The following is a 14442-nucleotide window of genomic DNA, read 5'->3' as shown; positions in this document are numbered from 1 at the left end:
GCGTAACCACTACCACCATCAGTGTTAGATCATTCTTATCACCCCTAAAGAAACCTTGTACGCATTCGTATCTACTCCCCGTTCCTCACCTTCCCAGGCACTGATGACCACTAGCCTATTTTCTCTTCTTCCTTCTCCTCCTCCTTTCCTCCTCCTCTCCTTCTTGATATTTTAAAAACCATACGCATGGTTTATAATCAGATGAGTTTATCCACAGCATATATCCATGAAGCCATCACCCTAATCCAGTAATAAACAGATCCAACCCTTCCAGAAGTTTCTTGGTGCTCCTTGGTGGTTTTTTTTTGTTTTGTTTTGTTTTCTGTTGTTTTTATCTTCCTCAGTTTGCCCTCCTGAGATTGACCTGACATTCGGGTGTCCCCTCCCCCTGGGCCTGGGGACAGTGCTGTAGGTGGAGAATGTGTCCAGAGCTTGGAGATGCGTTGGAACGTGCTGGGCCATGGCTGATGCCCCTTCCTGCGCAGGACACGCGAGAGTGTGAACGGGGAGATGCAGGCCAGGAGACGGGTCAGGGTCCCTGGGCCCTGCCAACGTCAAGGCAGGCTTGATTCTGCCCTCTGGGTCCCCTCCTGGCTCTCTGAGCCCATCCCCCTACTTCCTCCACTGACTTCGGTCCCTCGTCCATCCTCCTGGAAAGGGCTTCCTGGGAGCCGGACTGTCACACTCCTCCTCCGTCCCCTCTCAGGGCGCAGATGCTCAGGTGGTTCACTGTGCACCCCGCCTCCGCCTCCAGGCTGGAGCTCCCCTGAGCCTCCTGGGTTTCCCCGAGCACCAAACTGGCACCCAGCGGGGGCTCCATCAGTGTTTGTTCAACGACAGAGAACCAATAGTGTCACTAGTTTGCTCCTGTGGTCTGGACTCGCCCCCAAAGTTTGCATTTCCCCATGGGGAGGAAAAGATGGAGCTAGGAGCTCTGGGGTGACACTGTGACCGCAAACCGCAGTCCACCGGGGCCAAGCTGGCTGTGCTCCAGGGCGCCAGCCACCTACTCTGTGCCTCAGTTTACTCTTCTGCAAATGGGGTAGTAACAGTACCTACTCAAGAAGGATGCCCGAGGAGTAGAAGAGCCTGTCCGCGGCCTCTGCTGCCCTTCCTCCGGGCCGTGGCTCATGCTGCCTGTCCTACCTGGAGAGCACTGGCGGCGTCCCCACTTGGTGAAGCGGCAGCTTCCAGAAGCCTTCCCAACCCCACAGCCTGGTGCCTGCCTCCCACTCACACGGTCACGACCTGCTTCCTGCCCCACGTCCCAAGAGACAATGGGGAACAAGGCTGCAGTCATTTCTCCCCTGCTATTTTGCTGCCGCCATTATTCTGCCTCCCCCACACCATTTTACAACCTAGATTGTTAGCCCGCAAACTTCCTAGTCAGTCACTGGTCCAGACTGTTAGCAGCCTGTGAAATTCCACTTCTTAAGAATAGCTCCCCTACCATTCTCTCTCTCTCTCTCTCTCTCTCTCTCTCTCTCTCTCTCTCTCTCTCTCTCTCTCTCTCTCTCTCTCTCACCCTGTGGGCAGACACCCTGCCCATCCACTTAATAAAATCTCCTGTGTGAGTTCCCGGTTCAAAGTGGCTTCTGGGTGCTTTCAACATCCATGCCTGTCTGTGCCTCACCCTCCCTCCCCATGGAGCCTCAGGGGTTTTTGTTTTTGGTACCAGGACTTGAACCCAGGGGCACTTCACCACTGAGCCATATCCCCAGCCCTTTAAAATCTTTTATTTGGAGACAGGGTCTCGCTGAGTTGCTGAGGGCCTTGCTAAGTTGCTGAGGCTGGCTCTGAACTGGCCATCCTCCTGCCTCAGCCTCCCGAGCTGCTGGGATTACAGGTGTGTGCCGCTGTGCCTGCTCAGAGTCTGAGCTTCTTGATGGACAGGGTGTAGCTGATTGTTACAGCTTGGAGCTGAAGTGTCCTCCAAAGACTCACGTGTTGAAGCTTCAGTCCCCAGTGCAGAAATGTTCAGAGGTGGGACTTGGGGACGTGATGGGATTATGAGGGCTCCCATCTCACTGACGGGTTAATCCATTGATGGTTTCATAATTGAAAGGAGTAAAGGGAGGTGGTGGAAACTGCAGTAGGTGGGCCCTTGTAGGAGGAAATAGGTCACTCACTGTGTGTGTGCTCTTGAAGGGTACATCTTATCCAGGCCCTCTCTCTCTCTCTCTCTCTCTCTCCACTGCTATGAAGTGAGCATTGCTCGTCCACACCCTTCCACCATGAAGCTCTCTACCTCACCACAAGCCCAGAAACAATGGAGCCAGCTAACCACAGACTGAAGTTTCTCACTCCCTGAAACCATGAGCCAAAATAGATCTTTTCTCTTCTAAAAATGATTTTTCTCAGGTATTTTGTCACAGCAATAAAAAAAACCAACTAACACACCGTTGCTTGATGGATAGTGAATGAATGAATGAATGAATGAATGAATGAATGAAGCCATGCTTGCAGAATATTCCAGATGCTACAATAATGTTCTGATAAATCTGGAAGGACTAATTTTAGTGAGTCTTGAACTGAGGCTCCAGAATAGCAAACACACCTCCTTCAATTATGTCTCTGGCTGCTGCAGAGCTGAGTTTGGCAGTTGTGAGTTAATAGTGAACAAGGAGCACAGATGAAGGACAGAGTTCTTTCCCTCTGCTGTGCTGTAGACGGGGCCGGCTATGTGGCTATGAAGAGTACATGGCACAACTCGAAAGGCCTAGCCAAGGGCCTGGCATGACGTTGGCTCGAGAAGCACCATCAGGGCTGTTTGGTGGTGGTTCTTGTCGTTAGGAGAACTGAGCTGACAGTAAGGGTGCTGATCCGTGTGCAGGTAGTAAGAAGCAGCCCTTGCCGGAGGACTCTGCTTCCTCTTCCAGCCCGGGCTTGCCAGCACGGGTATTCATTTCCCATTGCTGCTGTAATTACTCCGACGTCAGCGAGTCAAAATAATTTGTTATTGTACAGTTCTTAGGTCAGAGTAAGAGGTCCACTCAGGGCTCACAGGACTGACCTCCTAAGTTATCAGCAAAGCTGTGTGCCTTTCCAGGGCCCCTTTGGCAAGGAAAGGTCAAGTCCGTCTCATGCTGTGTGTCTCTGACTTTCTCTCATCCCAGTGTGCTCTCTCTGATCACAGCCAGGAAAGCAATTAGATTGGTCTGCCTGGATAACCAGGGTGATCTTCCACCTCAAGGTAGGTGTCCTCCATCACATCTGCAAAGTCCCTTTTGCCATGTAAGGTCCTCAGTATGTATTGTACATGAAGATGGTTCAATCTCCCCGTCACACGGTCCCCCATCATCCCAACAATGGTAACCCCTTGTCTAGGGTTTGCCACGTGCCAGGCACTGTCCTGAGGACTTTCTTTGTCTGAACATATTTGATCTTCACCAACCCTGTGAGGTTCCCCACTCCCGAAGTATGGGTTGGACATGGGTGACTTTCTTCTGAACAGTATGGTCAGGAGGGGAGGGGGTTATTGTATGTAGAGAAACTTGACAAATACTATCTCAGCCAAGTGATCAAGGTCAACAGCAATATTCCTAAGTCGTGTTCTTAGTATGCAGTGTTGATAGCACGTGATGAGAACTGCACTTGTCCTCCCCCAAACTCATAATCCCAGTCTAGTCATGATCGAAACATCAGAAAATTCCAGTAAGAGGTAATTTATACAATAGAACTGGCTAGTGTTCCTCAATTAAAAAATTTTTTATTCAGAACTGGGATTCAAACCTGGGTCCTCACATGTGTTAAGCAAGTACTCTGCCACTGAGTTACATTCCCAGTTCCTCAATCTTTCAAAGACATTAAAATAAGGAAAGTTGGGGTACAGTGGCTCATGTCTGTAATCCCAGTTACTTGGGAGGCTGAGGCAGGAGAGTTCAAGGCCAGCCTGGGCATTTTAGTGAGGCTGTATCTCAAAACAAAAAATAAAAAGGGCCAGGATATAACTCAGTGGTGGAACACCCCTAGGTTCAATCTCCAGTACCAAGAAAAAAAAGTAGTCTAAGGAATTGTCACAGCCAAGATCACAGCCAAGAAGGACTTACAGACATGACAACTAAATGCAACGTGGTATCTTAAGTGCCATCCTGGTCCAGAAAAAGGACATTAGATAAAAACTAAATAAATCTGCATTAACTAGGGGCTTTGGTTAATGATAATGTATCAATATAGGTTGATTAATTATAACAAATGTCAATAATGGAGAAAAAGACTGGGATATATATGGAAACTATACTTAATTTTTCTCTAAGTCTAAAACTTCTAAAATTGAAGTCTATTATAAAATAATTTAAAAGTTTAATCAAAGTCTGTAAGATAGATACTATTGTCATCCTCAATTTATAGATAAGGAAATTGGGGCTTTAGGCGATAGTTTATCCTATAGATGGTCAAATCAGGGTTCAAATCTAGGTGTTCTGGCTCCAAAGTCCATGTTTTTTGACCTCCCTAGGGACTGTCTAATTGTCCCCATTAGCCCAGGGGTTTCCCGGGGCAGGACTCTCCCTCTTTCTCATATAGGATTGTATCCTTCCCCTTTGAGGGGCAAGGGCTGTATTTCTCTGCTAGACTGGCTATCATCTCCTGGCCACTGGGCATGTCCAATACAGAGATATGTCCTGCACTTGGGGCAGAGACCAGTGCCTCCCAACCAGGAAGCTTCTCTGTCACCCCCTGGGACATCTGGCAATGTCTGGAAGCAGCTTTGATTGTCATGACTCAGAGGCATGGGGCAGAAGCTATGGTATCTATTGGGTAGGGGCCATGGATCCTGCTAAATATCCAATGGTACACAGAAGAGTCCCCGCAAAGGATTATCCTGCCCCAAAATGTCACGAGTGCCCAAACTGAGAAACCCTAGGTCAGACCCTAGGGTTTTAAATTTTTAAATTGGTGTATAATAAGTACATGAAATAGTGGGTTTCATGGTGACGTATTCTACAAGCACAAAAATGGCCTAGGTCGTTTCATTGCCTGTACCTCCCCTAGCCCCCCCAGGCCCCATTTCCAATGCTCTCTCCCATTTTCTTCGTAAGGACAATCCTACGCATCTAACCATGTGTGTGATTCTTGGTCTGAGAAATATGATCACCATAAGTATAGCAGTGACTCTGTGGTTAGAGCCCCACCCGGGGACAGAGGAGGGAGAGGCCGCCAGGGTTATACCCTGTCTCCCCTCCCTGGCCTCAGCTGATAGACTCCTTGACCTCCATCACTGTCCTTTTGGCAGAGCTACTGGGATGCCCTATTTCCTGGGGCAGCAGGAAGTCGCCAGCCTGGAGGAGGTCACAGCTGAGTCAGCCCATCTTGGCCTCAGCTTCAAGGGCACGTGGAAACATGAACGAGACATCCACGTCATGGCTCAGAGCCAAGGCACCAGGCTGGGGAGGCGTGGCAGGGATGGAGCAGCAGTCTAGTCAGCGCTGTCCTTGCTCAGAGCTTCCTGAGACCAGCCAGGCGGGCACGTCATGGCATCTTGGTCCATTCGGGCAAGTCGTGACTCCGGACCTTAGTTTCTTGGTGTGTTAAGGGTGGAGAACACTCACTCTCTTTTTGAGAGAGGACCAGTTGTTACCAGGCACTGACTTGGCACCAGTTCTAGGTGTGGGAGGAAGTGCAGAGGACAAGAGCACCCTGTCCTGGAGGAAGGCACATGACAGTGAGGGGAGACACAAAGTAGACTTGTAAGCGATGAATCCACATCTAGGGGAAGGCTGGGAAGCGAGTCGAGTTGAACCTGGGTATTACGGGGGAGGGGGAGGGATCGAGGCTGGGCTCTGCCTTAGCCACGGTGGCCTGCTGGTTCCTCGCCACGGGCTCCTGGTTTTATTCTCTCCTTCTGTATTTTGTAGGGCTAGGAGCCGGCAAATACATCTGCTCAACTCCAGTTAGGCTTCTGCCAACGGGAGAGATTGGTGAGAGATTGGAAGGCGTGAGGGAGGAGAAGCAGCTTTCTCTGCTTCTGCAGGTGACTTCTGAAGCGGCAGTCGTGGTGGCGGGCACCTGGGGTGGGCTTTCAGCGGTGGCAGCAGGAACGTGGGCACTTGGCTGCAGCTCAGTGGCAGCTGTCCAACTGCAGTGGCGTCGATTGCAGCGGTGGCTTCCAGCTGCTCACCAGCAGGCGAGGGCTGTGTGTCCCAGCCCAGGTTTGGCAGCAGCTTCTGAGACGTGAAGCATCACCCACTCCCTTTCCCTCATTTGTCCTTCTGAGACATTTGCAACCAATTCCCTGTGTTAAATGGCTTTCTCTCTGAAGTACCTAGAATGGTTTCTACTTTTCTGATTGAACTCCAATTAATATAAATGGTCATATTTTGTCAAGGGTCAAAGCTGAAAGAAAACCCCAAACCCAGACTTGGTAACTTCCCCCTTACATGGTGTTTAAGTCAGCTTTGTCACCACTGTAACCAAAAGACCTGAGGAGAACAATTTTAGAGGAGGAAAATTTTATTTGGGGCTCACAGTTGTACAGGTCTTAGACCCTACTCCATTGCTCAGGGCCCAAGGTGAGGCAGAACATCATGGTGGAAGAGTGTGGTGGAGGAAAGCAGCTCAGGATATCACAATGAGGAATCAGAGAGAGACTGAGCTTGGCTCACCAGGGACAAAATACATACCCCAAGGGCACACTTCCAGCTACCCATGTCCTACCTGCCGTAGTCACACCTAGTTAACTACAAGTGAATTAATGCACTGATTAGATTAAGGCTCTCATAACCCAACCGTTTCACCTCTGAACTTTCTGGCATTGTCTCACACACGAGCTTCAGCGGACACCTCATGTCTAAACCATGACAAAGGGAATCTGACACCATTCCCCCATCAACTTGGCTGTTGGGGACAGACCACTGTCACCCTAACTCAAGTCCATGGGCATCTTCAGAAGCCAGGATACAGAGTCCCACACAGTCTCTCCTCCCACTTCTACCACCTCCCACATCTTCTGCAGTCCTGTCTTACTCTCCTGGCTATTAGAGTGCTTTTTCATCATCAGACCCAAGTAACTTTCTATTTTTCTGTTTTGTTGTTGTTGTTGTTATTGTTGTTGTTGTTTGTTTGTACTGGGGATTGAACCCAGGAACACTTTACCCCTGAGCTAAATTCCCCGTCTCTGCTCCCCCACCCTTTGGAGCAGGGTCTTGTTAAATTGCCAAGGCTGGCCTCAAACTTGTAATCCTCCTCCCTCAGCCTCCCAAGTAGCTGGGATTACAGCATGTGCCACTGTGCTGGCTCTTTCCCATCTATGTTTGATTTGCTTATTCTCTTCAATTATGTCACATGACCCCAAAAAACCAACAGACTATCAGAAAGCCAGGGCAGGAGGTTTGCAAGTTCAAGGCCAGCCTCAGCAACTTAACAAGACCCTCAGCAACTTAGGGAGACCCTCTCTCAGAATAAAAAATAATAAGGACTGGGGTGTAGTTCAGTGCCCACATTCTCCTGAGTTCAATCCCAGTACCCAAACAACACCAATAACAAAAAACCCTAACAGACTAGGAACAGGGCCACAGAGGGGGATGCAATTCTCTCTCTGCAGCCCCAAACATCAGGCCATATGCTTGCCCAAGTTTCGACCCCGGAGCAGCCCTTCAGGGGGAGGCAAATCGTCTCCGGTGGGACTTTCTGGATCCCATGAATTCCCCTAACTTGTACTGGAAATGCTGTGCTTGCTTGAGGGGGAGTTTTCTGGAGAAGGTGCCCACAGCTTTCATCAAATCCTCAAGTAAGTATGGGATCCAGAAAAATCTAGAACCTGGAGGGTAAGGCAAGGCTGTCTGTCAAACACACGCGCCTCGGGGCAGGGCAGTGCATCACTGTCCCACGGTGGGGTTCAGGGAGATACGTGGATTTTTATTTACCTCTCTGTTTATATTGCCTCACACCTGCTTTTTGTCTTACCTTATCACATTCCTACTTTGATTCATGTTTATTATGCATATTGTATATTAGCACAATAGCATGTGTATGATTTACAAATAAATAATGATGAAACAGGTTAGTATCAATGTTCAACTTTTAAAAACCAACATAGATGTTCTATCAAAATAATTTGGAGAAAGCTGGGCTTGAACAGATACGTGTACACCACGTTCATTGCAACCTTATGCACAGTAGCCCAAAGGTGGAAACCAGTCAGTGTTCACCAACAGATGAGTGGATCAACAAAATGTGATCTGTGCCTACAATGGAATATCATTCAGCCATAAAAAAGGAATAAATTCTAATAATGCTACCATGCAAGTGAACCTAGAAAATGTATGCTAAGTGAAATGTGAGAGACAAAAGGCCAGGTGGTGTAGTTCACATCCAGGAAATGTCTAGAATAGGCAATTCATAGAGATAGAAACATACGTTAGAGGTTACTGGAGACTGAGGGGAGGACGGAATGGGGACCGTGTCAAGTTGAATTGTGGCCCCCCTCAAAAGATATACTCAATGTGACCTTACTTGGAAGTAGGGTCTTTGCAGTTTTAAGCAGGTTTAGATGAGGTTGTTTAGAATGAGCTCTAATTCAACATGACCTGTGTCTTTATAAAAAGGGGAACTCTGCAGCAAGGTGTGGGGGTGCACACCTCTAGTCCTAGACACTCAAGAGTTTGAGGCAGGAAGATGGAAAGTTCAAGGGCAGAAAGATGGAAAGTTCAAGCCAGATCCTGTCTCAAAATTAAAAAAATAAATAAATAAAAATAAAAAGGGCTGGGAATGTAATTCAGTGGCAGTGTGCTCTTGGGTCAGTCCCCAGTACTGCAAAAATAAATAAATAAATAAATAGAAGTCAGGACACAGGACATAGAGAGAGACGTGTGCAGACGGTAAGGACATGGAGGCAGGGAAAAAACAGGAGCGAGGCTGGAGGGATACGTCTACAAGCCAAGGAGCTTCCAGGCCTCCTGGCAACACCAGAGGCCACGAGAGGCAGGGAAGGGTCTCACCTACAGCAGTCACTGAGTGTGGCCCTGCCAATATCTTGATTTTTAACTTCTAGCCTCTAAGATTATGAGACAGTGATCCCCGTTGCCTCACACCACGCAGCTTGTGGTGCCTTGTCACTGCAGCCTAAGAAACGAACCCAGGCGGTATTGCCAATAGCTGCAGAGTTTCTGTATGGGGTGATGAAAAGTTTTGGAAAGAGATAGTGATGCTGGTTGCCAACAGTGTGGATATAATTATTCCCTCTGAATTGTACACTTCAAAATTATTGAAATAAAAAAATTGATGTTACATATATTTTACCACACTTTAAAACAATTAGTAACAGAATAAGAAACTTTGAATTTGTTTTGGTACTGGGAACTGAACCAAGGGGTACTTTCCCTTTGAGTTGCATCCCCAGTCCTTTATATTTTTTATTTTGAGACAAGATCTCCCTTAGTTGCTAAGACTGGCCTTGAACTTGTGATCCTCCTGCCTTAGCCTCCTGAGTCACTAGGATTCCAGGTGTGTGCCACTGTGCCTAGCCAAATAGTACACTCTAAGTGGGTAAACTATATGGTAAATGAATTATATTTTAATAAAACTATTTAAAAATTTGTTTGTGTATGAAGAAGCAAAAGATCTGAAGAGCCAACACGATATTGAAGAACAAAGTTGTAGACTGACTCTACCTAATTTCAAGACTTACTGTAAAGCTACAATAATAAATACCACATCATATCAGCAAAAGAATAGACAGAATAATGGAACAGAATAAAGACCCCAGAAATACACTCCCATAAAGCTGACTGGGCACAGAGGCACAGGCCTATAATCCCAGCAACTTGGGAGGCTGAGGCAGGAGAACTGCAAGTTCCAAGCCAGCCTCAGCAACTTATGAAGGCCCCCAGCAACTTAGCAAGACCTTATCTCAAAATCTAAAAAATAGGGATGGTGGTGTTGGGGATGTGGCTTAGTGATTAAGTGCCCTGGGTTCAATTCTCAGTACCAACATATATACATATATCATGATATCTTTTTCAACAAATGATGCTGGAACAAGTGGACGTTCACATACATAAATAAAAATAAAAATAGACACTAACCTTAGACCCTTCACAAAAATTAATTTTAAATGGATCATAAACCTAAATATAAAATGCAAAACTATAAAACTCATAAAAGAGAGCATAGGAAGAAATCTACTGGACCCTGGGTTTGGTGATGACTTTTTAGATACACCAACCCCAAAAGCATGATCCCTGAAAGAAAAAAAAAAAAAAATGAACTGGACTTCATTAAAACTAAAAACTTCTGCTCTATAAGAGACACTGTCAAAAGCATGAGAGGACAAGCAACAGACTGAAAGAAGTTATTGGCAGAAATTATATCTGATAAAGAACTATGACCCCAAACAAATAAAAAGCCCCTAACCCTCAACAATGTAAAGGTGAACCACTTGCTTTTAAAAATAAGCAGAAGACCTGAACAGACATATTACTAAAGAAGATATATAGATGGCAAATATGCATATGTAATGACATCATATGTCATTAGAAAAATATGAACTAAAATAACAGTGAGGCACACCTATTAGAATGGCAAAAATCCAAACGCTGACCACACCATGTTTGCAAGAATGTGAAGCAAACCAAACTCTCAGTCATTGCTGCTGGAAAAGTCAAACGGTACAACCACCTCGGAAAACTTACAGAACTAAACACACTCTTAACATACAACCGGGCAATGGTGCCCATTGGATTTTACCCAAATGACTGAAAACAAAAACCTGCACACAGATGTGGATAGCAACTTTATTTATAATTGCTAAAATTTGGAAGCAACCATGATGTTCTTCAACAGGTGAATGGATAAATAAACAGTGGTGGTCTGGAGTTGTGGCTCAGGGGCAGAGTGCTTGCCTCACATGTGTGAGGCACTGGGTTCGATCCTCAGCACCACATCAAAATAAATAAATAAAATAAAGATATTGTTCATTTACAACTAAAAACATTTTTTAAAAAATAAAATAAAAATAAACAATGGTATGTTCAGACAATGAACTATTATTCAGGGTTAAAAATAAGTGAAGTATCACACCATAAAAAATCATGGAGGAAATTATTTTTTTGTACTATGGATTGAACTCAGGGGTACTTAACCACTAAGCCACATCCTCAGTCCTTTTTTTCTTTTTTTTTGATTTTGAGACAGGATCTTGCTAAGGGCCTTGCTAAGCTGCTGAGACTGGCTTTGAACTTGCAACCCTCCTGCCTCAGCCTCTGAAGCTGCTGGGATTACAGGCGTGCACCATCACACCCAGAGGAGGAAATTTAAATGCATATTACGAAGTAAAAGAAGCCAGTGTGAGGGCTGGGGTTGGGGCTCAGTGGTAGAGCGCTTGCCTAGCACATGTGGCCTGGGTTTGATCCTCAGCACCACATTAAAAAAAAAAAATAGTATAAAGGTATTGTGTTCATCTACAAAATATATATATATATATATATATATATATATATATATTTTTTTTTTTTTTTTTTTTTTTAAAGAAGCCAGTGTAAAAAGGCTCCATATGACATTCTAGAAAGTGTAAAAACTATGGAGATAGTAAAAAGATCAGAGAATGCAGGGGTAAGAGATGAACAGGTGGAGCACAGGATTTTTTAGAGCAGTGAGACTATTCTGTGTGATTCTATAATGGTGAACACGTCATTATACATTTGTCAAAATCCACAGACTGTATAATGCTATTTTTTTGTACTATGGATTGAACTCAGGGGTACTTAACTACTCAGCCACATCCCCCGTCCTTTTTCTTTTTAATTTCTTGGTGTAAATTCTAATGTCAACCACGGACTTTGGATGCTGCTGCTGTATCAATGGAGGTTCATTGATTGTAACCAAGATACCCCTCTGGGGTAGAGGAGGAGGATGGGAGCAGAAGTGGGCAGGGAGCATGTGGAAATTCTGTACTTTCCATTAAATGTTGCTGTGAACCTAGAATTTCTTTAAAAAAATAAAGTCTGTCAAATAAAAAAGTCAGGTTGGCAGTGTCTTAAAATTTTCAACAGGCTCATTGACAATTGTTATGGAGTTGAATTTCTTAAAATTTATTAAAAAAAAAAAAACCAGCTTTGCAGGTTGCTGTGTGAGGTTCCACGGGGTTAACACCTTGGGAGTTGCTTACTGATTCGGGCATCGAGGGGAAGGGACCCAGCACGGAGTGGAGGATGGGTGGGACAGAGCCACCTTCCTCATCTCACGTTGACATAGGAAGGATGGGAAGTTCTGTTGGCAGCAGGTGGTAGGTGAATGGCTGAGAGGCATGAGTGAATTGCTTAACCTCTCTGGGCTTCTGTTTTCCCATCTGCAAAATGGGGAAATATTGGCATTTAATATCGTGACTATTAAACGGGTGAATTCATGTGAAGTGCCATGAACTCTGCCCCCTACAACCCCACTGTATGTGAGGGTTGTAAACAAAACTCGGTACCCAGAAATGTTGTCCCTAGAGCTTGGCCCCCCTCTGCTGCAAGACAAGACTGGGGAGGGAAGCCTTGGGCATAAGAGTCACAATTCCTGACAGTCAATGTCTAGCCAGGATGACAATCAGCGTCATCCTCCTCATAACCAAGAGGGGCAACTAGCCAGGCAAGCGGCGCAGGCCTGTAATCCCCGTGACCCAGGAGGCTGAGGCAGGAGGAATGCAAGTTTGGGGCCAGTCTGAGAAATACCGTGAGACTCTAAGCAACTCAGTGAGATCCTATCTCAAAATAAAAAAGGGCTGGGGCTGTAGCCCAGTAGTAATATGACCTTGGAAGTGCAGAGAGCTCAAACAATTTGCCCCAAACCACACAACAAGGTAGAAGTGCTTGAGCCAGGATACTAACTGGGCCAAATCAAGCTCTACGACACCGTACCAAGCTCCTGCTATCCTAATACCTATGAGACAGAAGAGGGATGCAGGGAGACGTGGCCCCGTCTTCAGCAACCAGCTTGGGGTGGGGGCCACGTCAAAGAGGCCATACCAGATCCCTCTACCTGCTGAAGGCCATGCCCTTGACTGGGTGAGCACTGTAACTGGCTTCAGGAAGTGTGGTACAAGTCCCAGCTCCACCCATTGTGTGGCCATAGGCAAGTCACTTCACCTCCCCGGGCCTGCTCCTCATTTGTAAAATGGGATGATAACTGTTCAGACTGCTGTGGCCACTAAAGGAAGCCACACATCTAGAAGTATCTAGCAATGGCCCGGCTCATGTTTGCTGAATGAGACACACCACTCTCATCCCCTTTAGGAGGAGTAAGAGTGAAGGATGGAACAAGGACCCTGGCCCAGAGCGCCCCTCACCCCATCACACGCCCTTTCCTTCAGGCGCCGAGGTGAGAGGAAGAAGCCCTTTCTCCACTCAGTGCCCATCAGAGGGGTCTCGGATGGGAGCTGGGGGTCCTCGATCCCTATCCGGAAGCCTCGCTCCATCACAGGAAAACACACACACACCATTCCCCTAGCACAGTGTGGCGTGCCTATAGTTATAGCTACTCGGGAGGCCCAGTTAGGAGGATCGCGTGAGGACAGGAGTTCAAGGCCAGCCTGGGCAACAGTAAGATCCTGCCTCAAACAAACAAATAAAACAAAACAAAACAAAAAACACACACCCCCTTCTGCATACCCCTCTTCTGGGAAGGTCCTGCCACCCAGGCACAGTGTCCTGTCTCCCGTTCTCCAGAGTGCTGAGGCCACAGCTGTGGTCCAGCTGCAGCACCCAGCCCAGCTGACTGACCTCTGCCAGAACAGGAAGTGGGGGAAGAACTGTGCTTGCTGCTGGTCGCTGCTGGGTGTGCCGCAGCTGGAGCAGGCCAGGCTATGAGCACAGAAAAGCCTGGAGGGGAGACCTGGGAGGGCCTGAGGGGCAGAGTCCATGCACCAGGTTGCTGTCGTCTCAGTTGCCTGGAGGGCTCTGGAGGGGTGGGCATAAGCCATGGGGGTAGGAATGAGCACTCAGGTGGGAGTCTGGATGTAACAAGGCTTTGCCACTAACTTAAACTATCCACTTGCCCTCTCTGGCCTGTTTTCCCACATGTACAGCTGACATATGCATTGAACTCCCTGTGGCAGGCACAACTGGGGGGACAAGGCAAAGTTCTTGCACTCATGGAGCTTATGTACCAATAAAGGAGCAAACATACAATGGGTCAAGTAGTACAAAGTATCTATGAACAGTAAAGTGGTGTGAAGGGCAGAGAGTGAGGGATCTGGGATGGCTTCACTTACAAGGTGATATAAACAGAGGAGATGAGGAAAGGGGCCATGAGAGTCCTAGAAGCATATTTTGGGCAGAGAGAGGGCAAGTGCGAAAGCCCTGAGGTGAGCCCATGCTTGAGAGAGAGAGAGAGAGAGAGAGAGAGAGAGAGAGAGAGAGAGAGAGAGAGAGAGAGAGGAAGGAAGGAAGGAAGGAAACAGACTGGCTCTAACGGAATAAGTACAGGGAGATGGAGGCGCGGGCAGGTAGGGCCTGCATGATGGGA

Source organism: Sciurus carolinensis, chromosome 7 (assembly GCF_902686445.1).
Source record: "Sciurus carolinensis chromosome 7, mSciCar1.2, whole genome shotgun sequence".
NCBI lineage: Eukaryota > Metazoa > Chordata > Mammalia > Rodentia > Sciuridae > Sciurus > Sciurus carolinensis.
The sequence above is the reverse complement of the archived record's forward strand: the minus strand, read 5'-3'. Positions refer to the sequence as shown.